The sequence below is a fragment of the Dermochelys coriacea genome, chromosome 24, assembly GCF_009764565.3.
Source record: "Dermochelys coriacea isolate rDerCor1 chromosome 24, rDerCor1.pri.v4, whole genome shotgun sequence".
Taxonomy (NCBI): domain Eukaryota; kingdom Metazoa; phylum Chordata; order Testudines; family Dermochelyidae; genus Dermochelys; species Dermochelys coriacea.
Genome location: NC_050091.1, coordinates 15,586,366 through 15,596,338, shown reverse-complemented (window position 1 = coordinate 15,596,338; position 9,973 = coordinate 15,586,366).

Sequence of the window (9,973 nt, the reverse complement as noted above, 5' to 3'; positions counted from 1 at the left end):
CCTTTTTAATTTGATTTGCTTCTTTGTCTGGAATTCTTAATGCTTTTTTGTTCTTGCTCAATCGTCTTCAAGTTTGGATTTTTTCATATTCATTCTTCATCTTGTTCTGTCTTCTTCAGGCTCAGTCTTTTTCTTCCATGTTCTTTGTACTGAATATTCTTCTACAAATTTGGCTTTCTTCATGCTCATTCTTCTTATTCGATTGTCTTCATGCTCAATCTTCTTCAAATCTGCATTTCTTCATGCTCATTCTTCTTTTGTCTTCTTCACATTCAACATTATTCTTTAAGTTTGGATTTCTTCATGCTCATTCTTCTTATTCTGTCCTCTTCATGCTCCATCTTCTTCATGTTTGGATTTCTTTATGCTTCATCTTGTTCTGGCTTCTTTTTGTTCAGTCTTTTCTCTCATTGGTGCTCAGTCATTCTTCTCCATCATTTTCAAATTTCTTCATGTTGGTTCTTGTCCAGGTTCCTTCCCCACTCTGAACTCTAGGGTACAGATGTGGGGACCTGCATGAAAACCTCCTAAGCTTATTTTTACCAGCTTAGGTTAAAACTTCCCCAAGGTATTTTCCTTTTTCCCTTGGACTTTATTGCTGCCACCATCCAGCGTCTAACAAATATAACTGGGAAAGAGCCCACTTGGAAACATCTTTCCCCCAAAAATCCCCCCAAGCCCTACACCCCCTTCCTGGGGAAGGCTTGATAAAAATCCTCACCAATTTGCATAGGTGAACACAGACCCAAACCCTTGGATCTTAAGAACACTGAAAAAGCAATCAGGTTCTTAAAAGAAGAATTTTAATTGAAGAAAAAGTAAAAGAATCACCTCTGTAAAATCAGGATGGTAAATACCTTACAGGGTAATTAGATTCAAAACATAGAGAATCCTTCTAGGCAAAACCTTAAATTACAAAAAGACACAAAAACAGGAATCTACATTCCATTCTGCACAGCTATTTTATCCGCCATTTAAACAAAACAGAATCTAACGCATCTCTAACTAGATTGCTTACTAAGTTCTAAGACTCCATTCTTGTTCTGTTCCCGGCAAAAGCATCACACAGACAGACAGACAGCCTTTGTTTCTCCCCCCTCCAGCTTTGAAAGTATCTCATCTCCTCACTGTTCACTTTGGGTCAGATGCCAGTGAGGTTATCTTAGCTTCTTAACCCTTTACAGGTGAAAGGGTTTTTCCTCTGGCCAGGAGGGATTTTAAAGGTGTTTACCCTTCCCTTTATATTTATGACAGTTCTCATCTCCTTTGTTTTTTGTCTTCCTCACATTTGGTCTTCCTTGTCCCTGTGTTTGGTGGCACTTCTTTGTGTGTAGTCTTCTTTGTGTTCATATTCAGTTGTCCTTGTTTTTCATGTTCAGGGTTCTCTGCGATGGTTGATTTCCTTTCTTCATGTCTGGTCTCTTTTTTATATTTAAGCTTCTTCATATTTTTTTTTTCTTTTATTAAGTCATTCTCCTCATATTTGGTCGTCTTCAAGCTAGGTCTTCTTTTACATGTTCTCCCTTTTCTGGGAGGAGAGTGGCAGTCTAATGGTTAGAGCAGATGGGTCTGGGAGTCAGGCCTCCTTGTTTCTATTTTTAAGTCTGGAAGGAAAGTGGGGTTTAGGGTTGAACTAAGAGGGCCTAGGAGCCAGGACTCCAGCATTCGATTCCCACCTTGGGTAGGTGACTAGTATCTCTTGCTTATAGCAGTGAATCTGGCATTGGGACACTTGAGTTCTAGTCCCAGCTGTGAATTGGTGTGGGTTTTCTGACTCTCTTTCTTAACCCACAATCTGTTACTTTCAGGTCTTTGCAGAGCAAGTTTCCGTGGGAAAGAATTCATTACGGTCTTCATGCAAAACTATGTCCAAAGTGTCAGAGCAGATTGCAAGCTGTTTATCACTGGTTACCATGCCTCCACTACGGTTACTGTGACGGTGAACAAGGGTACGTTCCGGAGAATGACACCTGTTGGAGAAGGACAGACGGTGACCGTGCAGATCCCAGCCTCTGTAGAGATGTTTGGGAGCCAAACATTTGATAGCACCATCCTCATTCAGGCTGATAAAGACATCTCTGTCCTGTCTATTAACTCAAAGCCCAATTCTGTTGCTACCACTGTAGTGTATCCCATTGAGAAGCTGGGTACCATATATTACATTGTAACTCCACCTGGTACACATTTAGGAAGTTATAAAGAGTTTGCTGTCGTAGCAGGGCAGGCTCCTACTACAGTTGATATTAATGTAAAAGGGGCTGTAATGTTCAAACGCTGGATCTATGCTGCTGGGAGTAAACTCACTGTTGCCCTCGCTCCCTACCAAGCCTTGCAACTGCGAAGCTTAGTAGATTTATCTGGCACCAAAATTGAGTCTCGGGAACATGTGGCTGTCCTCACTGGTCACAGCTGTGCTGTCCAACACACCCATTGTGATCACGCTATCGAGCAGCTCCTGCCTGTCTCTAGCTGGGGAAGCACATACATCATCCCTCCTCTGTCCTTCCAAGCCAGGTTTGACATTGCATACATTGTCGCCTCCCAAAATACTCACATTGACTATCAGTCAGGGCCCACACGAGCTTCCCGCAACATATTGGCTGGGCAGGTTGTTGAATTTCAAGTCCGAGTCTCTCACCCACTTTACATCTCTGCTAGCGCCGGCATCCAGGTTCTTCTCTTCTTCACTGGTGCTAAAAAGGGGAAATCTACATATGACCCATTCCTCATCAACATCCCACCCGTCATGAACTACTGCCAGTCCTACCACATTGATGGGGTGAAGGAGTTTGAGAAGCATGTGCTGATCATAGTCAAGAGCTCAGAGTCCAGCAGGATCACGTCTGATCAGAGAGCCATAGGAAATATCCGATGGAGGCAGATTCCTGGCACGGAGTATTCTTGGGGAGAGTACAGCTTCGGCATAGGGATTAGTGCCCATTCCATACAGCACCCGAGCTCTCCCTTCGGTCTGCTGAGCTTTGGAGGGAATGATCACAGTGGATATGGCTCATCAGGTGTTTGTACATACAGTAAGTCAATTTTGGGTGTAAATAAAATCCAGCCCCCCCCCCCAAAATCCTCCATAGAATGGGATATGGAAACAAATATATACAAAGAGACTGCACACAGCTTGAAATCCAGCTTTGTCTCCTTTGTTTACCCATTCCCCTCACCCTGCACAGAGACACCTACTGGGTGAAAAAAGCAGTGCAAACAAACAGATTGTTTCAATGCCTGCCAGTACATGGCATAAGTGAGTTCTTGTATAACTGGCTGGTTGAATCTTTGTAGGTAACCCAACCCCATCCTGCAGCACTGTTCAATGCAGGAAGAAAGAGAGGTGTCAGATTGTAGATGGCAGCCCGGTGTGTGTGGCTGAGTCAGAATCCATCTGCTGGGCTCAGGGAGACCCACATTATCACACTTTCGATGGGTGGAATTTCGACTTCATGGGCACCTGCACCTACACCATCGCCAAGACCTGTGGCTCAGACTCAACTCTCCCGTCATTCAGTGTCAAGGCCAAGAACGACAACAGGGGCAACACGCATGTTTCCTATGTTGGTTATGTGACTGTCGAGGTCTATAATGTCACCATCTCAGTGGTCAGATATGAGACTGGGTTTGTGAGGGTAAGAGAGCAATGTGAATAAATACTGAGACTTTGTTTTCTGCTTATGTTTTAAGGGTACATTTGGTGATGCTAACAAAGTCACATTTGGCAGCTGCTGGAAAGGTTTACTACAGAGTTTTACTTCAGATTTGAACAACAGCTCGCTTGATATTCGAGCCCTGGGTTCCCCCTCTTCCCTCAGCTCTGCCGGTGCCCCTTAATCCTGACCCACAGCTCCCTGCTAGTCCAGCCCTGGGCTCCCCTTTTCCCTTCACCTCTGCCAATGCCCCTTAATCCTGACCTGGGATCCCCTCACCCCCAGCTCTGCCAGTGCCTCTCAATCTAGACTGACAGTCCTCTTGCAACTCCCGCCCTGGGCTCCCCACATACACATAGATGTGCTGGTGACCATCAATCCAGACCCACAGTCTCCCCCCCAACTATCCCAGCCCTAGGTACCCCCTACAGTCCCCACATACACATAGCACCACTAACCCAGCTCTGGAATCCCCCCCCCTTCCCCCAAGTTACTTATGCAATTCTCTACCTCTGTCTTCAGCGGAGCATGTCAAGCTACATGGTGGCTTTGTATAGAACAATCTGTGGCTGAGATTTCCAAGGATGACTTGGGTATGTAGCTACATTGCAATCAATGGAAGTTGTGTGGCTAAATCCCCTAGCTAACCTTGCAAATCTCAACTTATCATTATTTATTATGTATATGCCGTGGCACATAATAGCCTCAGTCCCTCACTGTGCCAGATTCCTTTGGGTAATGCACCCAAAAGAATGACCGTTTCTTGTGGTTCAATTTCCAGGTGAATGACCAGCGCTCCCGCCTCCCCGTTTCTGTTCTCGAGGGGAAGCTGAGGGTGTATCAGAGTGGGGGCTCTGTGGTCATTGAGACTGACTTCTCCCTGAGGGTCTCCTATGACTGGGGCAGCTCCCTGGTGGTGCGGCTCTCCAGCAGCTTCTGGGAGAGCATGTGTGGCCTGTGTGGCAACTACAACGGGGACCCTGGGGATGACTTTGCCACCCTGGCCGGGGTGCTGGCTGCCAGCCCCGTGGAGTTCGGGAAGAGCTGGAAGGTGGAGGACGGGGACAGGTTCTGCTGGGATGACTGCCATGGGGAGTGCAAGAGCTGCTCCCCAGAGCTGTTTGGCAGGTACAAAGCTGAGCCCTTCTGCGGCTGGATCAGCAAAGGGGTGGGCGGCCCCTTCAGCCGCTGTCACTCCATGATCGACCCCAAAATCTACCTGGACAACTGTGTCTACGACCTGTGCATGAACAATGGCCTCAAGGAGATGCTGTGCCAGGCACTGACAAGCTATGCTGATGCTTGCCGGAGAGAGGGCGTGGCCATCTCTGACTGGAGGACACCCACGGGGTGCTGTGAGTATATCCAGGGTGACAAAGAGATCATAAAAAGAAAAGGAGTACTTGTGGCACCTTAGAGACTAACAAATTTATTAGAGCATAAGCTTTCGTGAGCTACAGCTCACTTCATCGGATGCATCGAAAGCTTATGCGCTAATAAATTTGTTAGTCTCTAAGGTGCCAAAAGTACTCCTTTTCTTTTTGCGAATACAGACTAACATGGCTGCTACTCTGAAAAGAGATCATAGAAGATTAGGGTTGGGAGAGACGTCAAGAGGTCAACTAGTCCAACCCCCTGCTCAAAGCCAGACCAACTCCAACTAATTCATCCCATCCAGATGCTGGCTCATGAGCTAAAGGCAGCAGGTTTTAGTATCAGAGTTTGAAGTCATGGCGAAATGTGAATGGGAACAAGTCCTCAAGAGGCCTAAAGAGATTTGTAGAACTTAGTGTAAATATCATGAAGAAAAGGAGTACTTGTGGCACCTTAGAGACTAACAAATTTATTTCTCTAAGTCTCTAAGGTGCCACAAGTATTCCTTTTCTTTTTGCGAATACAGACTAACACAGCTGCTACTCTGAAACCTGTAAATATCATGGAGGCTCTGAGATATCATGGATGTGGTAGGACTGCACAGATAGACATTTAAGTGTCTTTGGAACATCACAATGAGACCCGATCTCTCTGTATCAAACCTCAGTGGTCCCCAGTTGGCTTCTGTTGAATAGCTCTGTCTTCCTTTAACACTTGTGCTGTTTGTTAGGCACCTCTAAACTAACAATAATGAGACAGTTCCTTCCCTGGTAGAAATTGGCATGACTTCTTTGACTTTAGCAGAGGTTCTGGCCTCAACCTTGGCTGTCAGGGGAATTTGAAAAATGGCCAATGCAAATAATTAAAGAGATGGGGTGACTAAATAATAAGGAAACAGTCAATGATCTGTCTGTGCCTAGTTTGGCTAACTGATTACTTAAGCCAGCTCTATACTAGAAATATTTACCAGCATAAGAATGGCAATTAGGGTTGTGATTCCTTGTGACAGTTTTATACTAGCAAACAACCCAAATGTAGACACAATTATACTGGCAACCATAGGAACACAGTACTGGAAGGGACCTCCTGGGTCATTGCATCCAGTCCCTCCAGTTGTAGCCATCCCATCATGCAGTCCCATTCAGAATTTTGTCAGCTCCATCTTCAAATCAGTGAAGTTCTTTACTCAACTGCTCCTATTGCAAATCTGTTTTTGTGACTCACGGTCAGTTTAGCCTCCTTTGTTCTTGTTCCAATGTTTTCCTTTTTTTTAAACATTTCTTTTCTCTCCTTGGTATTCCCCTCGATGTATTTATGGAAAGTAATCACATCCCCTTCTTTGCTAGGTTAAATAAGCAAAGCTCTTTTAGTCTATTCTCTTAAAGTAGGCCCTCCATTCCCCATATCATCCTACTAGCCCTTCTCTGCATCCACTCCACTCTGCTTTGATCTTTCTTCAACATGGGTGACCACAACAGGACACACCGAAGTCCTTTTGCCATCATTGCTTAATTCATCTGGGGAAATGGTATAAGCTATATCAGCATAAGGACTCTTTTGCTGGTATAAGTTCTATCCCCACTAGGAAAGTTTGCTGGTATTGCTATACCAGCATACCCTTTCTCGTGTAGAAGAGGCATAAGCGGTGGACGAAATAACCCTCTAAGAAGATCTGAGGTGAGGAAGTGGGTAGGGGAAATGTTCATGGTAGTCCCAGTGGGTATGTCTAAGAGTAATGGGACAGGATGGAGCAAGGAAAAATATATCAGGAAAAAATATCCTAATGGTGAGGTCTATCAGCCTACAGACATAGAATGGGTGGGAGCCTCATTGCTTCAGTCATTTAAAGCTAGACTGACAAAGCCATGGACTGAAGGTGATGGGGGCCGTGACATCTCTAGCTCTATGGGTCAGAGTTCACTGTAGGTTCAGGAGTATCATTAGGGGCTGCTATGATGCAGAATTTCCAGCTGGGCCCCCTCAGACCTGTGCCAAACTGTTTAATGCTACAGCGGAGCGATATCCTAGTGACCTCAGTGTCCTGTCCTTTTGACAGCTCTGCCCTGCCCGGTGAATAGCCAGTATAAGGCTTGCAGCTCTGCATGTCCTGCCACCTGCAATGATCGAGTGGCCCCTAACAACTGCTCCTTGCCCTGCGTGGAGACCTGCCAGTGCAATGAAGGCTTCGTGCTGGACGCTGGGAAATGTATCCCCAAGACTAGCTGTGGATGTGAGTTCCAGGGGCGTCTGTATGATCTTGGAGAGCAATTCTGGGGGGACAGCACCTGCACCAGACGCTGCCTTTGTGAACTGCAAACCAGGCAAGTGAGCTGTCAGGCCACTGGATGCAGGACTGGGGAGCAGTGCCGGGTAGAGAATGGCATCCAGAACTGCTACCCCATCAGCTACGGAACCTGCTCAGCTTCGGGGGATCCTCACTACATCAGCTTTGACAGGAAGAAGTTTGACTTCCAGGGCACCTGCCTGTATCAGTTTGCTGGGCTGTGCATCAAAAGCCAGGACCTGGTGGATTTCCAGGTCCTAGTTCAGAATGACCATCGGGGCAGCCAAGTCGTGTCCTTCACCAAAGTTGTGCAGGTCAAAGTCTATGAGGTCGACATTGTGATCAGCAGGGAAAACCCTGGCAGAGTCGTGGTGAGTTTATCAAATCTTTCTACCCTTTCCTGGTCAGTCATCAGACCTGTCTTCCTTTTGCCATGTTCAGTCACTGAACCTTTCTTTCTTTCCTGTGGTCAGCCATCATTCTTTTCTTCTTTCCTGAGTTCACTCATTTTACCTTTTTTTTTTTTTTTTTTTTTATTTTTCCTTTCCTTTTTCCAGGACTCTGTGATTAGGTGTTTAATTGAATCACATTTTCAGCACACTTAGGCAGTTGTGTTAATACACTGAAAATTCTGATGGATATCTGGACTTTAGCTGGCTGACAGTTTTCATACAAAACCTTTTTTGGTAAAAAAAAAAAATATGCAGGTTCCGCGACACTAAAATATTTGGCAAATTTGTGTTGGTTTCACCACATTGTTTCAATTAGAAAGAAACCCTAAAAAAACCAAACCCAAATCCAAAACAATCAAATGTTCCATTTTGACATTTAAAAAAAAAATCTGTTTGAAACTACTTTTAATTTCAAAATTTCCTTTAATTTTATTTTCAAAACTATCCAAAACACAAAACATGCTCAATATTCAACCAAAACATTTTGTTTTAGGTCAGATGAAAAGTTTAGTTTCACCCAATATATATGTATACACACACACAATTGATACACAAACACACACACAATTGCCAGCAATCTGAAAAACCCATTATTCAGCAACCTCTAATTTGGAGCTGCCTGGAATTGCATCCACATCTGCTTATGCCTCTCTCTCTGTTTTCCCAGTTCAGATGTAATTTCATGTAGATAATCAGCCAAATCTTACTTTCCACATTGCTGCTCTACAAATAAGGCCTTCTCCGTGCATGTCTGCATGGCAAAAGGAGCCGAGTGAAATATGAACTGCGAACCTCACAGGAAGTTTAGATATTTCCAAATTTTGTTTTCATCCCAAAATGTGGTAAAAAATTGAAATGTGAAAATATTATATTTTAATATGTTCAAGTGAACAAAACACTTCAAGCTGCTCAAACAGAAAGGTTCTGATCCAGCTTGTTGACCCATGTTTCAAGATTAAATCGTATTTCCCATTGCCTGATAGGAGCTGTAGGTCCTGACACCATTTTCTCCTGGGGGACTATATATCCCATAGTACAAACAGAGTCATGTGATACCCATGATGCTCCGAGCAGTAGAAATCTATGATAGGGAACTGTAGTCCTCCCCAGAGTCCAGCTCATAGGAGACAAGGAGACTGGAACTACAACACTTATAAGGCAATGTGCCATAGGGAAAAAACGCTTAATTTCTTTTTAACTGATTCAAAATGAAATGTTGTGGGTCAGCTAAGAAAATGAAATATTACAGTTCAGGTCAAATTGACCCAGAGTAAATATTTCATTTTGATTTTTCTGTCAGGAAAATAGAAAATTTCCAGCAAAATCAAAATTTTCTGCTAGTAAATTTCAAATTTTCAGAAACTGCATTTTCTGCTGCAAAAATCACTCTGATGGAGAATCCCAGCCAGCTCTAAATGCAAGTTATTTCTCCCCAGATTCATTAGCTTGCTTCGTTTTTTGTGTTCATTTGTCACTCTTTGTATGCATTTTCTCTTTTTGTGTTTACTGGCCATAATTTTCTTTCTTTCTTTGGCATTTTATCATTGTACTGCTATCTCTTATTCTTCTGTCTCCAGTCATCGGTCATTGTGCATTGTGTTTCATTTGGGAGGTTTGTATTGGCAATTTGAATCAGTCACCCTGAAGAAAAAATGGTGCGATTTTTTTTATGACTCAAAAACTTTCCCAAATTGAAAAGTTTTGGTTTTGAAATCAATAAAATTTCATTTTCAAAATGGAAACTTAGTTTAAAAACATTTTTAAAAAAGGAAAGTAAAAAATGAACAGAATGAAAATGAATTCAAAATTAACTATTTGGGTTTTCTTTTCAACCGGCTCTACCTGGAAAGTTCTTTAGATGGGCGGGGTTCTGCAGGTTCAAAGTTGCTTGCTCAGTGTCAGACCATTCTCACTGATCCCTTGGCATTGATCCTAGGTGAACAGCGTGCTGATCAACCTTCCATATAGCACCAACGACAGCAAGATCTCCATATACCGGAGGGGGAAGGAAGCCACGATCCAGACTGACTTTGGTCTCACCGTCACCTTTGACTGGCAGGGCCGGATCACTGTCACAGCTCCAAGCATCTATGCTGGAGCCGTGTGCGGTCTCTGTGGGAACTTCAACGGGGACAAGGAGATGAGTTGACCATGAGGGCGGCACATTGGCCCCGAACCCAACGGCCTTTGGGCAGAGCTGGAAGGTGAAG